Raw genomic sequence first — 13,019 nt, forward strand, 5'->3', positions numbered from 1 at the left:
CTTGGAGCGATGCCCTAAACTCAACAGGAAGTCGGCCATTTCTAATTTCACCGCCATTTTTGGATGATTTACTCATTACGTACTTTAACTAACTCCTCCTAGGGAGTTAGTCGGATCGACTTCAAATTTCTGCTGTGCCTTCTAAAGGCATTGACGATGAAAAGTTGTGCTATCTGCGTGTTTTCCTCAATGGGCGTGTCCGTGGCATCGATGATTCGCCATGAAACAGGAAGTTGTAGTAACTTGGCTGTAAATGCCCAGATCTGCACCAAATTGTACACATTTGACAAGAGTCCCGCCCTGAACAAATCTACATGCCGACATTCACCCAGTCATAGCGCCACCTGCTGGCAACAGGAAGTGACCTTTAATGAAGCAGCGTAGCAAATTTACAGCCGCACCGGCTGAGCTGCAAAATATGCGACGCGGCCGCCTCACACCCCGACGCGCTACAGGTGCGAGGGCCCGCCCATCGCTGCTTGCAGCTTTAATTTTTTTCTTTTTTCTTTTTTCTGCAAAGTAAGCGCCATTTTCGGGGCCGCAACATGCTCAAAAACTCACCAAATCTGGCACGCATGTCAGGACTGGTGAAAAATTTCGTATTTTGTGGGTTTCGCGGATGGGCGTGGCAAAATGGCACGCTAGCGCCACCTAGAAAATTGGAAAAAATTAGCCCCTCGTCCACGTTCAACCTACATGCACGAAATTTGGTGGGGACGTGTATCATATCAAGACGCACAAAAAAGCCTCAAGAGCCCATACCATAAACTCGACAGGAAGTCCGCCATTTTGAATTTGGCGGCCATTTTTGGACGATTTACACACTCCGTACTTTAACGAACTCCTCCTAGGGATTTAGTCGGATTGACTTCAAAGTTCTGCTGTGACTTCTAAAGGCATTGACGATGTAAAGTTGTGCTCTCTGCGCGTTTTCATCGATGGGCGTGTCCGTGGCGTCAATGATTCGCCATGAAACAGGAAGTTGTAGTAACTTGGCTGTAAATGCCCAGATCTGCACGAAATTTGACACATTTCACAAGAGTCCCGCCCTGAACAAATCTACATGCCGACATTCACCCACAGTCATAGCGCCACTTGCTGGCAACAGGAAGTGACCTTTAACTAAGCAGCCCCCGCCGCTTGTTTGACCGAAATGTACGAAATTTCTGTGGTACATCTACCATGACCAGACGTACAAAAAAGCCTCAAGAACCTATACCCTAAACTCGACAGGAAGTCCGCCATTTTGAATTTGGCGACCGATTTGGGGCGATTTACACACTCCGTACTTTAACGAACTCCTCCTAGGGATTTAGTGGGATCAACTTCAAATTTCTGCTGTACCTTCTAAAGGCATTGACGATGTAAAGTTGTGCTATCTGCGTGTTTTCGTCGATGGGCGTATCCGTGGCGTCGATGATTCGCCATGAAACAGGAAGTTGTAGTAACTTGGCTGTAAATGCTCAGATCTGCACGAAATTTTACACATTTGACAAGAGTCCCGCCCTGAACAAATCTATATGCCGATATTCACCCACAGTCATAGCGCCATCTGCTGGCAACAGGAAGTGACCTTTAATGAAGCAGCCCCCGCCGCTTGTTTGACCGACATGTACGAAATTTCTGTGGTGCATCTACCATGACCAGACGCACAAAAAAGCCTCAAGAACCCATACCCTAAACTCGACAGGAAGTCCGCCATTTTGAATTTGGCCACCCATTTGGGAAGATTTACACACTCCGTACTTTAACGAACTCCTCCTAGGGATTTAGTCGGATCAACTTCAAATTTCTGCTGTACCTTCTAAAGGCATTGACGATGTAAAGTTGTGCTATCTGCGCATTTTCGTCGATGGGTGTGTCCGTGGCGTCGATGATTCGCCATGAAAGAGGAAGTTGTAGTAACTTGGCTGTAAATGCCCAGATCTGCACCAAATTTTACACATTTGACAAGAGTCCCGCCCTGAACAAATCTACATGCCGACATTCACCCACAGACATAGCGCCACCTGCTGGCAACAGGAAGTGACCTTTAAAGAAGAAGCATAGCAAATTCACAGCCGCACCGGCTGAGCTCCAGAATATGCAACGCGGCGCCTAACACCCCGACTCGCTACAGGTGCGAGGGCCCGCCCATCGCTGCTTGCAGCTTTAATTTTTTTAATTTTTTTAATTATTTTTTTTTCTGAAAAGTAGGCGCCATTTTCGGGGCCGCAACATGCTAAAAAACTCACCAAATTTGGCACTCATGTCAGGACTGGTGAAAAATTTCGTATTTTGTGGGTTTCGCGGATGGGCGGGGCAAAATGGCTCGCTAGCGCCACCTAGAAAATTGGAAATAATTAGCCCCTCGTCCACGTGCAACTTACATGCACGAAATTTGGTGGGGACGTGTATTATATCAAGACGCACAAAAAAGCCTCAAGAACCCATACCCTAAACTCGACAGGAAGTCCGCCATTTTGAATTTGGCGGCCATTTTTGGACGATTTACACACTCCGTACTTTAACGAACTCCTCCTAGGGATTTAGTCAGATCGACTTCAAATTTCTGCTGTGCCTTCTAAAGGCATTGACGATGTAAAGTTGTGCTATCTGCGCGTTTTCGTCGATGGGCGTGTCCGTGGCGTCGAAGATTCGCCATAAAACAGGAAGTTGTAGTAACTTGGCTGTAAATGCTCAGATCTGCACAAAATTTTACACATTTGACAAGAGTCCCGCCCTGAACAAATCTACATGCCGATATTGACCCACAGTCATAGCGCCATCTGCTGGCAACAGGAAGTGACCTTTAATGAAGCAGCCCCCGCCGCTTGTTTGACCGACATGTACGAAATTTCTGTGGTGCATCTACCATGACCAGACGCACAAAAAAGCCTCAAGAACCCATACCCTAAACTCGACAGAATGTCCGCCATTTTGAATTTGGCGACCGATTTGGGAAGATTTACACACTCCGTACTTTAACAAACTCCTCCTAGGGATTTAGTCGGATCAACTTCAAATTTCTGCTGTACTTTCTAAAGGCATTGACGATGTAAAGTTGTGCTATCTGCGCGTTTTCGTCGATGGGTGTGTCCGTGGCGTCGATGATTCGCCATGAAACAGGAAGTTGTAGTAACTTGGCTGTAAATGCCCAGATCTGCACGAAATTTAACACGTTTGACAAGAGTCCCGCCCTGAACAAATCTACATGCCGACATTCACCCACAGTCATAGCGCCACCTCCTGGCAACAGGAAGTGACCTTTAACGAAGCAGCGTAGCAAATGCACATCCGCACTGGCTGAGCTGCAGAAAATGCAACACGGCCGCCTCAGACCCCGATGTGCTACAGGTGCGAGGGCCCGCCCATCGCTGCTTGCAGCTTTAATTTGTTAATGAATTTCAATAGTGAAAGATATCACATAGGTGCAACCTACTGTTTACGTACAATTGTTCATGTTACCTTTTCAGTCAGATACTGTAGATGGCTTTGAACACTTATACAGTGTTCATAATTTAACTTTGTGCTTGTATACAAAAGGGTGTCACATTATTGTGAACCTTTAGTACATGATATAGGTTAAACTGTTTTGTGAAATTGTTTTATAGAAATTGTTTTACTGTGGTTTGTATTATTCTTACTTGTACCACATGTTGTCATGTTTGGTTAACCACTATGCATAAAATACCAACACAATCTGCATACATGGTGCCAATGTTTTTTGTGCATTAAAGATGGAGTGACTTCCACAAACCAATAAATAATGCACAATAAAGTTTGCAATTGTGACTGTCTTTTTTAAAGAATATTCCAATTCTGAACTTTTAAAATCTATTTCAGTTGTAGCTCTCTATTGTCACAGTCCTTCGTCTGCACCAGTCTGTCTTGTCATCAGCACTACACTTCCCAGGATCCTCTTGTCTCCACACCTGAACTCACTCCCTCATCAGCCTCCCGTTCAGCGTCCTGTTTCATCTGTTTCACCTGTTTGCACCTCATTAGTCCTGATTCCTCTGTGTATTTAGTTCTCCCTCCTTCAGTCTGTCTTGGTCGGTCAATGTTAATGTTACCCTGTGTTCCGCCTGCCTGTAGCCAGTTTATGTATGATTAAACTGTTGTATTGGGGCTTTTTGGACTCTGCCTGTTCTTCTGCCTGCACCCACCCCGTGACAGATTGACCGACCCTTGACAGTGACAGCATGGGGCTTCTCCTAACCCCGGCTCTCACCACCCTCAACGTATTCCAAGACGGACGCTCAGCTGAGGAGTATGTCGGCAGGTTCCTGGAGCTCTCTGCTGGGGTAAGTTGGTCTGATGACGTCCTAAAGTCAGTCTTTTGGCTGGGTTTGGACGATCATCTGTACCAGCAAGCTCCAGCAGCAGCGTTTCCAGGAACCTTCCCCGAATACCTGGACCATGTGTTGTGGTTGAGTGGGTCAGCCTTCACCGTTGGTGAGGCTGAAGATGACAGCACCACTCAACCACACACACCCACCATCATCACCACACCTGCCATCATCACCCACCGGTCAGAGCCCTCTTCACTGCTAGTTCCGTCCAGCCCTCTCGAGTCAGGTCTCCCCTCTCCGCTGGTTCCGTCCAGCCCTTCCGAGCCTGAACTCTCTCCTCCGCTGGTTCCGTCCAGCTCTTCCGAGCCTGAACTCCCCTCACCGCTGGTTCCGTCCAGCCCACCCGAGCCTGAACTCCCCTCACCACGGGTTCCGTCCAGCCCCATCCAGCCAGCGCCAGTGACCGTTCAGCCAGTGCCAGTGACCATCCAGCCAGCGCCAGAGACCGTCCAGCCAGAGACCGTCCAGACCGTCCAGCCAGAGACCGTCCAGCCAGAGACCGTCCAGACCGTCCAGCCAGAGACCGTCCAGTCTGAGCCCTCTTCACTGCTGGTTCCATCCAGCCCTCTCGAGTCAGATCTCCCCTCTCCGCTGGTTCCGTCCAGCCCGTCCGAGCCTGAACTCTCTCCCCCGCTGGTTCCGTCCAGCCCTCCCGAGTCAGATCTCCCCACATCGCTGGTCCCGTCCAGCCTTCCCGAACCTGAGCTCCCCTCTCCACTGGTTCCCACCAGCCCCATCCAGCCATCGCCCGAGGCCGTCCAGCCAGTCCAGCCCGAGGCCGTCCAGCCAGTCCAGCCAGAGGCCGTCCAGCCAGTCCAGCCCGAGGCCGTCCAGACCGTCCAGCCCGAGGCCGTCCAGCCATCGCCCGAGACCGTCCTGCCCGAGACCGCCTACTCTCCATCTACTTCTAATCCGGGGACTCATCCCAAATATTTTTTTTGGGGGGGGGGCCCAGTGTCCCAGCCACGGCCGCCCGAATGGTCCTCACCGCCGTGGCCTCCCGAAGGGTCCTCACCGCCGTGGCCGCCCGAAGGGTCCTCACCGCCGTGGCCGCCCGAAGGGTCCTCACCGCCGTGGCCGCCCGAAGGGTCCTCACCGCCCTGGCCACGCCCACATCCTGCTCCGCCCTGGCCACGCCCACATCCTGCTCCGCCCTGGTCACGCCCACATCCTGCTCCGCCCTGGCCACGCCCTCAGCCTGCTCCGCCCTGGCCACGCCCTCAGCCTGCTCCAGCCTGGCCACGCCCTCAGCCTGCTCCAGCCTGGCCACACCCTCAGCCTGCTGCGCCCTGGCTTCCTCCTCCAGACCACGCCCTCCACAGCCTCCAGGGCGCCCACCCCCCCTCCCCATTGATGTTACGGCGTGAAGTCACGCCTACCGGGAGGGGGGAGTAATGTCACAGTCCTTCGTCTGCACCAGTCTGTCTTGTCATCAGCACTACACTTCCCAGGATCCTCTTGTCTCCACACCTGAACTCACTCCCTCATCAGCCTCCCGTTCAGCGTCCCGTTTCATCTGTTTCACCTGTTTGCACCTCATTAGTCCTGATTCCTCTGTGTATTTAGTTCTCCCTCCTTCAGTCTGTCTTGGTCGGTTAATGTTACCCTGTGTTCCGCCTGCCTGTATCCAGTTTATGTATGATTAAACCGTTGTATTGGGGCTTTTTGGACTCTGCCTGTTCTTCTGCCTGCACCCACCACGTGACATCTATAGAGGCACACAAAACAGAAAAGCTGATGTACCATGTAAAATTAGTACAACCATTTAGGTTCATCGTGAGTGTTAAATGATTTAGAGAACATACAGCACTGCCATTCTGAGAAGAAAGTTTAAGGTTTTGTTTTGAGCAATGTACCACAACAAGGTTACAGTTAATAATCTAAATACCATAAGAAATTCAGTTCTTAATAATTTATTTCAGGGATAATACAAATAACATCAATTTACCTATAAACCCATTTTTGTTCATATTTTCAGTCCCCTGCCCCTTTAAAGTCTTGAAAGTCAAGGTTAAACAGAAGAGAAATCCATCAAATTTGAACAGTTTCAAGCCATAAATACATTAGTTTTTAGGTTCAAAACATTGTCTTGACTTGTACATCTAAAAAGGCTTGCTGCACTTCATTTGTATTCAAGTTTGAAGTATTGACAGTATAATTCAATGCAATAAATCATGCATGTAAATTACTGTGGCTGGAAAAATAAAATAAAAAAATAAGGCAAACTTTTTACAATTGTAATTAAAAGTGTTTTAATTACATCTAGATGCCTCTTATTCTGATGGTTGTGCTTTTGCCATGTTATAACTCTGAAAATAAACAGATAACAAGATATCAATTTGACAGCATGCTAGAAGCTCCAGTGAAGCCGTTGATACTCTGTTGCCTCATGAATGGCTGTGACCTAATAAAAAATAAAAATAAAAAAATAAAAAACATTAAATATTTAAGGGACAACTTTAAATATCCTGAGTGTCAGTGTAACAAAGTAATTTAAGTAAAATGCCAAAGGAATAAGAGAAATATTATTTTTATTTAGAAATATAATAATAATTATTATTATTATTATTATTAATGATTAAGACTTTCTTTTAATTAATTAGTACACCCAGCCTAGCCAATTTGAGGCAAATCCTGTTCCTTGCAGAACTCTGCAAATGTTCTTCTTACCTCAGAGTGAACTTCAAGGAGATGGGCGTGTGCCACTCCAGTGTTCTCTCTAGTGGTCCAAGGGGGGTAGGAAGAGTAATGTGGTGGAAGGCTGCAATTCAACACTTACAGACACAGGTGTAAATTTCAAATTTCAAGTTCAAGTTTCAAGTTTTATTCCAATTTAAATATTTTGGTCATCTGAAATACTAAAACAATTGAAACAATACCTTCACAGCTTATAGTGATGTTTATTAATTTAGTATGGTGAATCTAGTCCTCAGCGTCCAGTCCTTGAAGGATCAATTCGCGAAGCTGGAGGTAAAGGTCTGTAATTTCATAAACATCATCTGACATGACAAGGTTATGCTCAGTCATGAGTTCTACACACAGTTGAAAGACATCCTCGTCACAAGGATAGTCTTTAAATAAACACTCCTCTTGGCAAATATTCAGTTTTGTTTGTTCAATTGGATGCAAGATATTCTGCACTCCATATAAGCTGGGAACAGCAAACATTATTGAAGGTCGACCACTGGGAGCACGTGGGTTGTGAGTTGGCTGTATCCTGTGGCAATTCCAGGCACTGACCATTTCATCAAGCTCTTCCTTCATAAAACAAAAAGGAAATATAAAAGGATATATATGTATATATATATATATATATATATATATATATATATATATATATAATATTGTCTTGTCAAATTAATTAACAAAATTATGTCATTATATACGTCAAAAGTTATAATCCAAATTCAATAGGCCATACTCTCCATAACCACTCTGATAGTGAACAAAATTGAATAAAATAGGCCTACCTGAATAAAATGTTGGAAGCAAAACTGGATGAGAGATTTATCAATGAAAGTGTCAACAAAATGTCCGTCTTCTTTTAATTGTTCAAAATGATCCATCCAAAACTGTATGCACTGGCTTCTCAAAGTGGACCACCATCGTTCAATTCTCTGGTTCCCAGTGCTTGGACCAAGAGTGACACATTCTGCACTTGCAGTGTCTCTGAAAAATGTTTGCATCTCTGCTATATGAGTATTTTCAGTTCCGTGGTCAATGCGAATTCTTTGTGGAAATCCGTTATTCTCAGCAACAGCATGTACAAAATAACCTGCAATTACTCGTGGGTCATTGTTCGTTTTGTATGCTTCAAGCCAGATCATTTTTCTGGAAATCCATCAATGCATCCGTTTATACATATTCCGTAAGGTTTTAATTTGTCTTACCCGTCAATATGCCAAACATAATTTGGCCCGTGACTGTTATATACGCGTCTGCGTAGATGACCATGAGCACGTAGATCAACTCCTTGTCCATCTAACAGTCTCATCAACTGACGGACAGTTTCTCTGTCAGTAATAATTCCGGACAACCAACATTTCTGGTGCATCCATCGATAACCATGTTGCCGTCCCGATGTCTGAAGCTGCTGGTGTATAAAATGTGCCACTTCAGCCTCGTCCGTTTTATTGCGTCTCCGCCACAACTGATTCCTACATAATGTTCTCTCAAGAGTCCGGAGGCTATGCTTAATGTTGTGTGATTCCAACAAATAAAATCAAGATTTCTCTATTTGTGAAACCGAGGCGAAAATAATCCTCTATAATCTTTTCCATTCTAAATGCTATAAAATGATATGTTCCAGCGTCCCGTGTTTGACTTGAGTGGTGAATGAAATGCGAGCAAAGTCAAAATTACGAGTTTATACCTCACAATTTTGACTTTTTATCTCACAATTCTGATTTTTTTTCTCGCAATTCTGACTTTTTATTTCACAATTCTGACTTTATAACTCGCAATTGCGACTTTATATCACGCAATTCTGACTTTATAACTCGCATTTGCGACTTTATATCACGCAATTCTGACTTTTTATCTCGCAATTCTGACTTTATAACTCGCAATTGCGACTTTATATCTCGCAATTCTGACTTTTTATCTCGCAATTGCGACTTTATATCACGCAATTCTGACTTTATATCTCGTAATTCTGACTTTTTATCTCGCAATTGCGACTTTATATCACGCAATTCTGACTTTATATCTCGCAATTCTGACTTTATAACTCGCAATTGCGACTTTATATCACGCAATTCGGACTTTTTATCTCGCAATTGTGAGAAAAAAAGTCAGAATTGTGAGATAAAAAGTCGCAATTATTTATTTTATTTTTTTATTCAGTGGCGGAAACAAGCTTCCATAAAACAGTGCTGCACTTTTCAAGACTGCAAGTCAAGTGAAATTAAATTTGTCTGCACAGTGAGAAACGTTAACTTTCAAGCTTTACAAATTGTTAAATTTACCTTTTTCCATTTAAAATCTATATCTAATTAGTTAATAAATGCAGAAGTGAAGTAAAATAATTATTTTATAGCCCCATATAAGACAATTGCATAACATTTTACAGTATAAACAATAAAAGACTAATACTTCAAATTTGTCAACATCATCAGCATTATGTCTTACCTTTATGAAAATGTTGAGAGCAGCCCAGACAGCAAACTGACATTGAATCAACGTGGAAACGACGTCTCTCTTGACATTGAAACAACGTTGATTTTGCTCATCGAATTAACGTTGAACCAACGTCAGACGCGGCATTCTTCAAAGCTAAATGAAAATCGAAAATTGGTTCGCTTTCATAACGTTGAAACAACGCGTTGATTTCAAGTTGATTTTCCGTTAGTTTTGAAAGAATGACGCGTCTGACGTTGGTTCAACGTTAATTCGATGAGCAAAACAATGTCAGATCAACGTTGTTTCGATGTCATATTTCCACGTTGATTCAATGTCAGTTTGCTATCTGGGAGACATACATAAACAGAGATATGTTTGCAAGGTGATGTTTTTGCGTCGCACAGCTCCAACCCAGGCCATCCGACGCCTTTTTGTTACATCCGCTACATGCTGTCCATGTCCTTTTTTCAAAGTGGGAAAGCTAAAAAACCTTTTCCCGTTGTTTAGTTTGTAAAATGGGCCACGAAATCGATGCAATGGCGGAGTTCGATTCGTGGTGAAGGTTTTATGCGTGTTCCGTCTTTTCCATGGCAAAGTAATGTTTAATTAAATGCAACACATTTAATCTTATGTATTAACTAGTTTCATCTGACTCCATAAAATGAAAAGGGTTTCTCAATGATATCTGTGCATCATTAAATACATGTTAATGTTTGACTATTCCTTTTAACTCTAATGAAAATAAAGTCAAAGTCTGTTAGAATAGCCAAATATAACAATTTATTATGTCAGGTAAATGTATCATTAGAATTCCACAAGATTAACAATGCAAACCATTAAATGTTTCAAAGAACTTTACCCAACATATTGGGCTACATGAGCTTTACAAAAAACACAACATCATGGGCTGATCTGAATACAGAAAGGCAGCCTCGAACTCTAGTTACATCTCCCTTTATCATCAGACCTCATTTCATATGCAAGTTTCAGTGGAAATTTACAGAATCCCCCAACCCAGCAGGCACTGGACATCAATATGACGTTATATTGACGTTGGACCCTAACGTTGGGTAGACGTTGCAATTTGATTGGATATGAAAATCGGGTTGACGTCAGAATCCAACGTTACTCTGACGTTGGGTTATGACGTCAACCCGATTTTCATATCCAATTAAAATGCAACGTCTGTCCAACGTTGGATATTGACGACAGACTGACGTTGGGTTATGACGTCGGGTTATGACGTCAACCCGATTTTCATATCCAATCAAAATGCAACGTCTGTCCAACGTTGGATATTGACGACAGACTGACGTTGGGTTATGACGTCGGGTTATGACGTCAACCCGATTTTCATATCCAATCAAAATGCAACGTCTGTCCAACGTTGGATATTGACGACAGACTGACGTTGGGTTATGACGTCGGGTTATGACGTCAACCCGATTTTCATATCCAATCAAAATGCAACGTCTGTCCAATGTTGGATATTGACGACAGACTGACGTTGGGTTATGACGTCGGGTTATGACGTCAACCCGATTTTCATATCCAATCAAAATGCAACGTCTGTCCAACGTTGGATATTGACGACAGACTGACGTTGGGTTATGACGTCGGGTTATGACGTCAACCCGATTTTCATATCCAATCAAAATGCAACGTCTGTCCAACGTTGGATATTGACGACAGACTGACGTTGGGTTATGACGTCGGGTTATGACGTCAACCCGATTTTCATATCCAATCAAAATGCAACGTCTGTCCAACGTTGGATATTGACGACAGACTGACGTTGGGTTATGACGTCAACCTGATTTTCATTTCCAACCAAAATGCAACATCTGTCCAACGTTGGATATTGACGACAGACTGACGTTGGGTTATGACGTCAACCCGATTTTCATTTTCAACCAAAATGCAACGTCTGTCCAACATTGGATGTTGACAACAGACTGACGTTGGGTTATGACGTCAACCTGATTTTCATTTCCAACCAAAATGCAACATCTGTCCAACGTTGGATATTGACGACAGACTGACGTTGGGTTATGACGTCAACCCGATTTTCATTTTCAACCAAAATGCAACGTCTGTCCAACATTGGATGTTGACGTCAGTCTGACATTGGGTTTTTACATCAACCCGATTTCCATTTTCAACCAAATTGCAACGTCTGTCCAACATTGAAGATAAACGTCAGTCTGACGTTGAGTTACGTCAACCCGGTGTTGGTTAAACCTCCAACGTTGGACATTGCCTTTTGGTTGAAAATGAATCAGTTTTAAGTGTCAGACCCCAATGTTAAGCTAAACATCAAACTCACATGTTGGGCTGACGTCCAACCGTGGACAGACAATGAATTTTTGATGTCAGATATCTGTCAAAACACAACATTAAGCTGTCAAATTCCAACTTTAAAGAAATATATGGTAATTTTGTTGGCATGACATAAAACTACATGAAGTTTCATCAAAAGAAACTTCATGTAACAACAAGGTTCAAACAGAGGTCAAGATCCAATGCAAGACAACCCAAAAGTATTTATCTTAAGACAAGAGCAAACAGAAAAGTAATTTAATTTTTAGTGAACTGTAATCCACAAATGATGTTTATTAGATAAATGACAAAAAAATTAAATGGATTATAAAATAACCTTTTATTTTATTCTTTTTTTTTTTACATTATTTTAACAGAAGGTTTTCAACCATTTATACTTAACATTATTATCCTTATTCTAAAATCGTACAATTTTTTTTTCCTGCAACCTCCGCCCCTGCCTGTCTGGGGCATATTTTAAACATACGGCGACAGCCGCTCCAATGTTTGCCTCCGTCTCCTTTGAAGTCCTCTAGACACTCTGTAAGAAATATTTGAAAAATAAAATGTATAGGGAATATAAGATATGATGCACTACATTAAGCATTAAAACATTGAATTCCAAACAGTCTTAAAGCTAGGGTAGGACATTTCAGAGGGGCTAGCAATAGCAAGCTAGCTTGGAAAGCAATCGATATGATTCAGAGCCTCTCAAAAGCCAAATAACCAAAGAGTTGGTGGAAGAGAGTGCAATGCTTTTAGATTAACTCGTGTCTCATTCACTGGTGAGACATTACAATAATAATGAATGTGAATAATGAAAAAAAAGGTTAAAAAAAAAACATTTAGCAAAAATACAATTTCATAATTATTTTTATTTTTTTTTAAATAAAACCCTTTTCAAATGTTGGTTCAAGAGAAATCGCTAATGTTTGGCTTCTATTCTCAATTTCTATGCATATATTGAACACGTTGATGACGTTTCACTTTGCAAACAAGTTGCGTAGAGGTATGCAAATATATATATTGACAAACAGGTAGGACATCCTATATATGTATATACAGTAGCTACCAGGATAGGAACACACTTTCAACAAGTTTTTGGAAAAAAAATTCTACCCTAGCTTTAAGGGCCATACACATACATTCTTGCATGTACATGCTGTAACTCATCAAAAGAGAGATATTTCTTTTGATGCTGTTCACAAATGGCGATCAGACATTCCAAGCAAAAATGTTAATCTT

General features: G+C 42.9%; 1 long non-coding RNA gene across 1 annotated transcript; it reads right to left on the reverse strand.

Annotated features, from left to right (window-relative positions):
• Positions 1 to 6,188: 6,188 nt before the first annotated feature.
• Positions 6,189 to 7,586, reverse strand: LOC120494585 (uncharacterized). The gene is made up of 3 exons (XR_005625871.2): positions 7,214 to 7,586; positions 7,005 to 7,108; positions 6,189 to 6,738 (listed from the first exon to the last, which is right to left on the reverse strand). It is a non-coding gene; the product is annotated as an uncharacterized LOC120494585 (long non-coding RNA).
• Between the last annotated feature and the right edge of the window lie 5,433 nt (positions 7,587 to 13,019).

The sequence above is a fragment of the Pimephales promelas genome, chromosome 8 (assembly GCF_988280905.1).
Source record: "Pimephales promelas chromosome 8, fPimPro1.hap1.1, whole genome shotgun sequence".
Lineage (NCBI taxonomy): Eukaryota > Metazoa > Chordata > Actinopteri > Cypriniformes > Leuciscidae > Pimephales > Pimephales promelas.